This window comes from Schistocerca cancellata, chromosome 10 (assembly GCF_023864275.1).
Source record: "Schistocerca cancellata isolate TAMUIC-IGC-003103 chromosome 10, iqSchCanc2.1, whole genome shotgun sequence".
NCBI classification, from domain to species: domain Eukaryota; kingdom Metazoa; phylum Arthropoda; class Insecta; order Orthoptera; family Acrididae; genus Schistocerca; species Schistocerca cancellata.
In genome coordinates this window covers 80,590,873-80,602,485 of record NC_064635.1, presented here as the reverse complement: position 1 = coordinate 80,602,485, position 11,613 = coordinate 80,590,873, and the positions used below count along the sequence as shown (strand labels likewise).

The 11,613-nt window shown below is 39.6% G+C and overlaps 1 protein-coding gene across 2 annotated transcripts in view; it reads left to right on the top strand.

Annotated features, from left to right (window-relative positions):
- LOC126106571 (mitochondrial 2-oxodicarboxylate carrier) overlaps positions 1-11,613 on the top strand; it is an 81,462-nt gene that overhangs the window by 64,829 nt on the left and 5,020 nt on the right. The window lies entirely within an intron of this gene.

The following is an 11,613-nucleotide window of genomic DNA, read 5'->3' as shown; positions in this document are numbered from 1 at the left end:
AAATGCACATTCTCTCAGTGTTTCCCAGGAATGGCAGATATGATGGCTGGTGGAATCTTAATAAACTGAGCACCTGACCACAATCCTTGTTTAAGTTGAAACCTCCATCCCTTATTACTAGGTTTTTGGACATCTTTATTTTGATACATTCCTCATTGAAATAAATGGAGAGAACAACTCAGCTGAACACATGGAAGTACACTATTAATCAATTGTTCTCCAGTCTGTTGCAAATGCTGGTTCTCTAAACTTCCTCAATATCGCCTTACGAGACAATGGTTTCCTTTCCTCCAGAGATTTGCGTCCAAGCCCATACTAATGAAATTGACTGTAACAAAACTAGTGGCATGCTACTGAATTGTTTTGATGCCTTCCTTTAATGTGACCTGGTGGTGACCCTAAATGTGTCACCAGTACTTAAGATAGGGCACAAACTGACATTTATCATACCATTTTATATAACAAGGAGAGATACCAATTGATAGGACTGAGTTTTTAAAACCATCTATATGGTGATGTAGGTTAGGGGCCCACATATCACACCCTCTAGTCATTCACCCTGATGGACCCTTGTTTGAGGGTAATTGATGAAAAAAAATTTCTTAGTTGAGGCGTTTTCTGGAACGACTTAAATGCGGTGTATGGAAATCGAGATACAGAGCATAAAGTATTTGATGTCATGTTTTCATTCATTTCAGTCCCTCGTACAGGGATGAAATTTCTGTCAAATAGAAATGATGTATTGTCGACTGAGAATAAATGATGCTATAGTGCATTGTGTATGACTTAGATACTGATTTGAACTGATAATATAGTACCGCACTTTGTTGTTTTTCCATAGATCACTGTATAACACAAACAAGAAAACAAACATTTTTCATATTTGACTACTAAATGGTCATTATATCTGAAAGTAGTGTACTTAAACAGCAAAGCAACAAAATATATTTTTATTCATCAAACATAAATAGTTTTTAAAATAACAGTTCACGGTAAAGGTGTTTCTGAAGGCATTATAATATATGCCAACAAACATAACACACAATAATCCTCTTTAAAAACCTAGTATTAACATTCTCATCCATAAAGCAAAAGAAATGTATTTATTCAATTACAGACATGCATAGGACAGAATACTGTCCTCAAGAACGATCTGCAACAATCTGTGTGTAGTTATTACCGATCGTGTGTCTGTTTTGCAACCTAAGCGGTCACTGTCTGCCGCAGATGCGTAACCCTCAACACTATCCTTCAGTGTTTCTGCATTGCCTCAAAGGAACTTAAGTAGAGCAAAGATATCTTTCTTCTTTGTATCCATAATCTCAGGACGAGACGTCTTCACCATCATCGAGTCCATCTTCTGCGCTGGTAATGTATATCCTTGTTCTTTATTTGATAAGGACTCAATGCTCCTGCATAACTAGACAAGAAAGAAAATGTGTTTCTGTTGTAATACAAAACGACATTTTTGTATTCCAAATACTGTCTTTCTCTTGGGCATATTTTTAGACAGCATTCCTTTGTGCAGCATATTTACTGACTGCAAATTTCTTAGAACAGCCTTTCTTACTAGTTTTTGGCGACACATAACACTGTTCTGAATTTCTCCTCTTCATCACTACCTCTTACTTCCACTTCCCTTTCTGAATTTTACGCTTCCTTCCAATTAATTGGTTCACACCATCAGACACCATACTCAATGTACTAACACAATCACTTCCCTTATTTTGTTTACAAACACCATTTACTCCCTATGTGATGTTGCAAATGTAAATTTCATAGTATGAATATCCTGTCACTGAAAAATACAGTTTCACGGTACAGATATCCTGTCACTGACAAATACGTCTCAGCACTGTGAACTCGCAAACACTGGTAGGTGCGGCATGGAAGTTGTTGACTGGCTATGACTTGGAGCAGCATGGCCATCAAATGTTTCTAGAAGGCATTGCATCTGTATGGGATAATCATAATATGGGACTACAAATTTTGGTTCGTACAGATTCAATTAATGTGGGAAATGGAAAAACAACTTAATGGACATTAATTATTCAGTTGGACAGATAAAAACTCTACTCACCAAGTGGCGGCAGAACACACACACGAAAGACGGTTGTAATTGGAAAGCTTGAGGAACCTGTGGCTCCTTCTTCAGGCAAAAGGGTTGACAGGGAAGGAAAAGGACTGGAGAGGTCTAAGAAAATGGGTAAATTTCAGGAAAGTCACCCAGAACCACAGGTCAGTGGAGACATACCACAGGGGATGAGAAGGAAAGACTGGCTGTTGGGGACTGCATTGGACGAGATTTGAAAAACTGAGAGCTTAAAAGGTGGAAGGTAATAAGCAGACAGAGATCACTGCTTAAACATCATGTATGAGTTAATAAGAGTGAAAAGCTAAGGGCATTGTACGTAACAGACTTGACTGGGGGACAGTGAAAAATAGATGGGAAAGACAATGAAAGATGTAGAAAACTAAAACGGAGTGAAGCAAAGAGTAGTTACAGTGAAGAAATGCTAAAACAAAAGAAATTAACATAAATTAAGGCCAGGTGGGTGGCGAGAACCAAGGACATGTTGTAGTGCTAGTTCCCACCTGTGGGGTTCTGAGTAATTGGTGGCTGGGGGAAGAATTCAGATGGTGCGTGTGATGAAGCAGGTGCTGAGGTCATGAATGTCATGTTCAGAGCATGCTCTGCAATGGGATATTGTGAGTTGCCAGTTTACACTCTCTGCCTATGCCCGTTCATCCTAAATGATAATTTGGTGGTAGTCAGGTCGGTGCAGAGGGTTGAACAGTGTTTATGTAACAGCTGGTATATGACGTGTTGTTTCGCAGGTGGCTCCCCCTGTGGTTTTGCCAGTTACAGGGCTTTTATAGATGGTGCTAGAAGGGTGCATAGGCCAAGTCTTGCAGCAGAGACAGTCACAGAGGTGGGAGCCATATGGTAGGGAGATGGGTGCAGATGGAGCATAGGGTCTGGTAAGAATATTGCAGAGATTGGGAGGGCGACAGAAAGCTATTCTAGGTGTGGTGGGCAAAATTTCAGGCTGAATGGATCTCATTTCAGGGCTGATTTTAGGAAGTCACGGTCGTGTTGAAGTAGCTCATTACCATATTCCAGGCCAGGATAAAACTGAGTCACCAATGCTGTCCTCCGAAGATGTTTTTTTTGTGGGGATCAGCAATACCTGGATTGGATGTGATTAACTATGCTGGTGGCATTATTATGTGTAGTGAAGGCTGAGGTGAGAAAGGTGGCGTATTGCTTTAAAGAGTCTGCATCTGAACAAATACGTTTGCTTCGGATGCCAAGGCTGTATGGGAGGGAATGTTTGACATGGATAGGATGCCAACTGTCAAAATGTAAGTACTGTTGTTTGTTGGTAGATTTAATGTAGACGGAAGTGTATAGCTGGTCTTTGGTGAGGACAAGATCAACGTCAAGGAAAGTGGCATGGAATTCAGAATAGGACCATGTGAAATTTAATTGGGAGAAGTTATTCAGAGATTCCACGAATTTTAGCAGGTCAGCCTCACCATCAGTCCATATGGTAAAGATGGCACCAATGTATCAAAACCAAACCAGGGGCTGAAGACTTATGGATCCCAGGAAAGCCCCTTCCAAGCAACCCACGAAAAGGTTGGCATAGGAAGGTGCCATCACAGTTCCCATGGCCATACCCATGCTCTGCTTGTCTGTCTGCCCCTCAAAGGTGAAGTAGTAGTTGGTAAGCATAAAGATGATTAAGATGGTGAGTAGAAGAATGTCATAGGTTTGGAATCAGGTGGGCACTGACTTAGGAAGTGTTCAGTAGCAGACAGACCATGTATGTGGGGGATGTTGCTATAGAGGGAGGTGGCATCAGTGGTGACAGGCAAGGTGTGTGTGTGTGTGTGTGTGTGTGTGTGTGTGTGTGTGTGTGTGTGTGTGTGTGGTGGGAGTGGGACGTGCACAGATTTAAGATTATCTAGGAAATGATTGGTATCTTTGATTCTTTGTTGTAGGAGGAGAGTCTTTGTACTATGGGTTGCAGGTGTTGATCAAATAAGCCAGATATACTTTTGGGGGGTGCTTTGAAGCCAGCACCTATAGGACGGCTAGGATGATTGGGTTTGTGGATCTTAGGAAGAAGATAAGAGGTGGGTGGGGGGAGGGGGGGGGGGAGGAGGTGTGCATATTTGGGTGGGGTGAGAAGTTCTATGGATTGAGTTGTTAGTCCTTGAGGGGCCTGAGGTTTTAAGGCGTGACTGCAGGTCAGTTTGAGTCACAGGTATGGGATCTTGACGGTAGACACTGTATATGGAGGAGTCAGACAGCTAGCACTGATCTTCACTAACATACTCCTTTCAGTCAAGTACTACAGTGGTAGATCCTTTGTCTGCTGGGAGAATAATGAAGGAGTCATCAGCTTTTAGGGAACACGGAGCCTGGAGTTCTGCAGAGGACAAGTTAGGGTTGTGTTGTAGGGACCTGAGGAAGGGTTGTGAAGCAATGCTGGATGTGAGGAATTCTTGGAAGGCTTGTGAGGGGAGATTTTGAGGTAGTGGTGGTGGATCAAGTTGGGATTGTGGTCTGAACTGTTCAAGGCAGGGTTTAATGTCAGGTCTGCTGTTTTGGGAATGGGTTCCAAAGTGATATTTCTGATGGATATTACATCTGAAGGAAAGTATGGCCTTCACCAAAGCAGCATGATCAAATGCAGGTTTAGGGCTGAAAGTGAGACCCTTAGATAATACAGATAATTCAGGAGGGGAGAGCATTTTAGATGAGAGGTTAAGGGCACTGTACTGTTGTGACTGGTTCTTGGGATTATGGGTTATTCTTGGTGTGGGAGGTAGTGGTGAAGGCTGTGGGATGTTAAGGAAGTTGGTCAAGCTCGGTTTGTAGGAGAGGAGTGGTGGTTGGTGGTGTGGCTGTTTAGGGGGCTGCAGAGAGACAGGATGGGAAACACCACTGTTCAGGTAGTTTAGGAGAAGGTGGGATAGCTTTTTGAGGTGAAGTCTGGCATGTTGTTGCAGTTTGAAATTGGCTTGGCTTATGATACCATTCAAGGAAACATGAGGGGTAGATAACTGCAGGATTTTGTAGAAGGAGAGGAGTCTGTTAGAGTGGAAATTGGCTGATGAGGCATATAGGTCACAGATAAGCCAGGTAAGAGCAAGAGATTGCTATATTTGAAACTGTAAAAGAGCCTGATATAGGGTAGGATTGCATCCAGAAACAGGGACTTTCACTGTTAGGCATTTTGGAGTAACTCCAAGAGACAAGCAGGAAAAATTAGAAAAATTCATATGAAAACCGTTAATAAGAGGTAATGAGTGGGCAATATATATGATATGGAAAAAATGACTGCAAAAGAAAAACGGAAAAAATTGATTGGGAAAATTGTGAAAACTGACAAAATTCTAAAAACTAGGTAAACAGAAGGTGAAAGTCACAGGAGAAAAAGTAAACTATTTATCTTGGCAATTGAAGTGAAGTAAGAGATGCCAGTAAAAGGTGATCAGATTGATTTGCCAAAAAACAAACGCACCAAATGTGAAAGAATTACACATAAACACGATAAGTGCGTGGTGTAAATGAAAATAGCTGTCCATTCTCACCTCAGCCTTCACTGCATGTAATTATTCCACCAGCCTAGTTAAAAAGCAGATTTCCCGGGCCATCACATCCAATCCAGGTACTGCTGATCCCCCCAAAAAACAACTTCAGACCACACCATTGGTGACTCAGTTTTATCCTGGTCTGGAACATGGTAATCAGCTACTTCAACAGAGACATAACTTCCTAAAATCATGCCCTGAAATGAGATCCATTCAGTCTGAAATTTTGCCCACCACACCTAGAATAGCTTTCTGTCACCCTCCCAATCTCTGCAATAATCTTATCAGACCCTATGCTCCTTCTGCACCCATCTCCCTACCATATGGCTCCCACCCCTGTGACTGTCCCCACTGCAAGACTTGCGCTATGCACCCTTCTAGCACCACCTATAACAGTCCTGTAACTGGCAAAACATATACTATCAACGGGAAAGCCAACTGCGAAACGACACGTCATATACCAGCTGTTATGTAAATACTGTTCAGCCTTCTACACCTACATGACTACCACCAAATAATCAATTAAGATGAATGGGCATAGGCAGAGGGTGTATACTCGCAACACACAATATACTGTTGCAGAGCATGCTCTACAACATGACATCCATGACCTTGGCACCAGTTTCACCACACGCCATCTGGATTCTTCCTCCAGACACCTGCTTCATCACACGCACGATCTGAATTCTTCCCCCAGCCACCAGTTACTCAGAACCCCACAGGTCGGAACTAGCACTACAACATGTCCTTGGTTCTCGCCACCCATCTGGCCTTAATTTACGTTAATTTCTTCCGTTTTAGCATTTCTTCACTGTAACTACTCTTCTCTCTGTTTTAGTTTTCTACATCTTTCATTGTCTTTCCCATCTATTTTTCACCGTCCCCCGTCACATCTGTTACGTACAATGCGCTTAGATTTTCACTTTTACTAACTCATGCATGATGTTTAAGCAGTAATCTATGTCTGCATATTACCCTGACTTCCACCTTTTAAGCTCTCAGGTTTTCAAATCTTGTCCAATGGAGTTCCCAACAATTGGTCTTTCCTTCTCATCCCCTACAGTAAGTTTCCCCTGACCTGTGGTTCTGGGTGACTTTCCCGAAATCTACCCTTTTCCTAGACCTCTCCACTTCTTTTCCTTCCCCTTCAACCCTTTTGCCTGGAAAAGGTCTTTTGTGTCTGTGTTCTGCCACCACTTAGTGAGTAGACTTTTTATATGTCCAATTGAATAATTTTGTCAATAATTGATTGTTTTTGTTGTTAATGGATGTTAAGTCATTTTTCCAGGGAGCACCTCAATTTCACATGATGTTCTACAGCCTTAAAATTGATAGTTGCATATAAAGTGGTGTTGTAGATTAGTGGTCGGAATATGAGGCTGATGTATAGAATGTTGTGGTTCTGTATCTCGTCAGGTGCTTCAATTTTTATTTTTATTTTTAAATAGTTATTGAAATGACTAAACATTATTTTTATTCTATTAATTGATTTCAAAGGAACTTTTTTTAATAAAAAGCTTTTACATTTACTCTTTTTTTCCTATATTTCTTTTGTTTGGCACCCTTGTGCATGTTATTTTACTATTTTTTTATTTTTTATTTTTTATTTAATGTCTCCCATTTGATAATCTTGTATTTTTGTCCATGTTATTGCATTCATTATTTCTATTCCTCAATTTGCACATTTATTTACGACCCCTTCCTTCATGTAAATTTCATCCACATTATTTTGTCCACAGTGCAGCAAGAATTTGTGTTTCAAATGTTGTATGACAATTACCATCCAAAAGAAAGTACATTTTTTACATACCAACAAATACATGTTTTGACATTATTTTTAAACCGATAGCTCAACATTTTCATAAGTTTAAATATTGTGATAGATAAATAAAACTAATTAAAATAATGTAAACACAGATTCCAAATGAAAACAGAATCATAGGCAGAAAAAAATAAGAGCAAACAAAACAATTAATACAAAGATTAAAGTGATATGACAAAGAACTATAAATTTAAATAAAACACATGTAAATCAATTAACTGAATAAAAATGATAAAGTCATTTCAATAACTATCTAACAATAAAAAAATTTTGAATCGCATGACAAGATTCAAACACAGAACTTTCTATATGTCAGCCTAATACACTAACCATTACACTACAATGCCAATTTAAAGGCAACCATCAAAAAGGTTCTAGAATATTATGCAAAATTACAATTTTTGTTATTAATTGCTCACAAATGAGGGCCAACCAGAGTGAGTGGCTACAGAGTAAGATACCTGGAACCCTAAACAGCATCACCAAATAGATGGTTTGAGAAAGTCAATCCCATGCCTGCCGACCTTTCCTTCATACTGAATCTCCCTACAGTCCATGTTAACACTTTCTCAAACACAACAGCAAATAGTCTCAGATTGCTGTTCACCCTGTCTTATAAGTTGGACTTTACTTTTGCCTCTGATGAACTCTCTCAGTATGGGGCAACACACTGAGTACCATTACTCACAAGATCTTTCAGATAGTGCTGTATCTGAGAACATATTCCATATGTTCAGATCATTGTTATCAGTATACAGTGTGATTCAGTTCAAACTCTTTCCACAAACCTAGGAGTACAGAATCTGCCTGTTGGTCTGTATCCATGCCTCATAGGGTACTGCGTGTGAAAAGGGTGAACAATTTTTGCATGGTTGTTTCTTTATAAGCTCATGAGGATTTATGAGCAGGTGTTCTCCTCCCTCTAGCTAACTCATTACACTGGAGCTTAGAATGTGCTCAAGGTCCCTGCAGCACACTAATGTTATGTATATTGGTCTATAATTTTGCACAGCCATTCCTTTACACTTCATATACACGGAAGTAACCTGCAATTTTTCTGGTTACTTGGGAATCAAGTTACCATAATACATCCAGGGTTTAATAACACGAACACTGTCAGTGGCAGGCCTGGATCTGTGAGAGGAGGAGGAGGAGGAGGAGGAGGAGGAGAAGGGGGGGGGGCTGAGGTATCTGCCCCAGGCAGCAATTTCAGGGGGCACCAAATTCATATTCTTGAAGAAAAAAAACCTTGTTTCACAGGGTGCCTAGCATCCAGCACACGTTGGTGTATTGATTATTCATATGATTTTGAAATGCATCCCTTTTGGTTTTTGAATATTTTTAACAAATTCTACGTTGATTGCTGAAAGACTCTTAAGTTGTCCCACAGACAAAAGGGGACGTGGCTACACAAGCTGATCTGAATACATGCGATCGGGTGAATACCAATCGCTGTTTCTTTTTTATGTGGTTGACTGGGTGTGTGAATGATAAGCATTGTTAAAATTATTAGCAAAATCCACAGATTCAGACTACCAGACAAACAGGAATAACACATAAGAAAGATTACACATTATCTTATCAGTGTATCCAGGAAAATCAAATTTTGACAGAAAATTTTGCCAGGTCACTACACTACTAAGGGCCAGTAGTACAATCCTCGGTTAGCAACCACTAAGTTTTATTCTCGGAATAGTGCACACACCTAAATTGAGAATAAAGAAGGGATAACTGAACCGATAATTCTGGAACCGTTACCAAAGTTAACCGGAGAATAAGTTTTGATAATAGCAGGAATAGTTTCAGAATTAGTGAAGCCAAGATTTTTTGTTAGAATGAGGGAGGAGAAGAAATGGGGACATGACACAAATTATTTGAAAGAATATGATGATTCCAAACTTACATAAAATTTTTGTGCTACTACTACTACTACTTTTTTATCTCATGCTTGAGAAACTGGAGCATATGAATGAAATGTGAGACATTTCCTAACATAAAACTTTTTGCTTGTAATAGGCCTAATAGGCATTGGTATTGGTACTTCGTGAATTATGTTCTGTTGTCTTATTTATGTAAATGAGGTGGATAAAAATCACCACTTTTCCAAAACAGTCTCGCTTATTTGGTGTGTGTTACAGTTGCTGCAATATTAGAAAGACCTGTTTTGTTTTATCTAGCAGGAAGTGATGAAATACATGTAATCAAATTGAGGAACCACACAACTTCATATAACAGCTTTTTCAATATTAGCGACATTTTGAGAAAAAATGCTGGGCATAAGGATTGAAGAAATGTGCTCTGTCTTGCTTGTTTCTTGTCTCCGCTGGTTTTGTGATTCCTGGGTTTAATTTTATGTCACACAAAAGAGAAAGTTATTAGCTAACGGGCAATAAAGAGTGCAGATTTTCTGAAGAGTTCTTATTCTGCCAGTCACAAATAATTCTACCCAGTATTAACTGTGATTTTTTTTTAAAGGGGGGGGGGGGGGGTAGGATGTCAAACTGGCTGACTGGGAGCAGGAGAGGCACCACAGGACATTTTAATTTCCACTGTCCTGAATATAGGTTTGACAGCTTCCATTACGAAATATGTATGTTTGAATTCCACAGAGCAAAGTACAATGACATGCAACAGAAGAATGCTGTGTGGAGAGGCAAGGTACTGCACTTTGGAACACTTAAGACCACAGAACATGCCTTACATTTCCTCGAACATATATGTTTTATATGCACTACAAAACATGCCTTACATTTCCTCGAACATATATGTTTTATATGCACTACAAAATGAAGACTTTTTGAAAAATCGATTACTGTTACAAGAAGTATCAGTGACAGGTTTTCATTTCAGCCTGACCAGTAATCCTTTCCAGAAGAAGATGCCGTTGGCTCCCTTTCATTCTTTGGGCCACAACAATATGAAAAACCATATAAGTTTAAAATTTTTCACATAATTAACTTTTATTATCATAGTGAGTAATGAATACAACAAGAAATAGGCCATATAAAACAATAAATTGTTTTAAGAAGGTGGTTTCACTTGGGAATCACAGGGACATTCAGTTTTCAACCACCCATCACTTCAGTGATTACACAATTTTTGTAGACACAGTCTCACATCTCGAAATTTCCATGAACTCATAATGCCTAAAACAAATTATAGTCCTAAATAACTAGAAAAAAGTAACACTATATCCTACAATCATGTAATACAATCTCTGACTGCTACGATGCTCTATATTTGTAGCAGTACCTAGCTGTTTCTGTCTTGCAGTAGCATCAGTGGTTTCATGCAAAAGGCACTGGTACCTCAAAACAAATTAATAAACTGGTGGTTTGAGCCAGAAATCACTGTAGCTCGAAGAGGGTAAAGATATTTTTCCAGTTTCTGGGAATAATTATCATTCTAGATTTAATTAGTTTCCAATGCTCTAAGAATATCAACATTAAGATTAGTTAACACATTAAGATTAATTAAGACAATATTATGAGACAGATGCCAAAATACTATGCCGCATGGTGTTTTCGGGTTTCAGTTTGTCACTGTTTTCTTCCAAGCATCATATTTCAACTGCCCATCTGCCAATTATCTTCAGGTGGTTTGTTAATACTGTATATACCAAGCCATTGCCCATAAGTGTCTCATATTGGATACTAATGTTGAAATCATCTTTTGCAACCCACCAGTCTGCTATTGTCTAGCTCTGTATCTTCACCAGACAGTGAAAACAATAATTCTGGCAACAGCAACATAGATTTGGGGCTCTGTTATTAATAAGCCCAATGAGGTACAAATTGCAGAAAATCTTATTAATCATTACAGGAGCTGTCAATTGGATATGTGTGGGACCTTATCATTTCCATTATCTGCTATTAGTGTAGTTGATAGAATGTGCCAAAGACCAAGGTGAATGGCAAGACATCTGACAGCAGAGTTTCATGAAACTGTGTGCAGGACTGAGACTCAAACCCAGGATCTTTGCCTTTCATGGGCAAGTGCTCTACCAGCTGCGCTATCCAAGCAAGACTCACAATCCACTCTCACAGCTTTACTTCCGCTAGTACCAATCTCCTACCTTCCAGACTTCACAAAAGCTCTCCTTTCAAGTTTCTCAGGAGATCTTTTGGGAAGTCTGGAAGGTAGGAGATATGGCACTGGTGGAAGTAAAGCTGTGAGGATGGGTC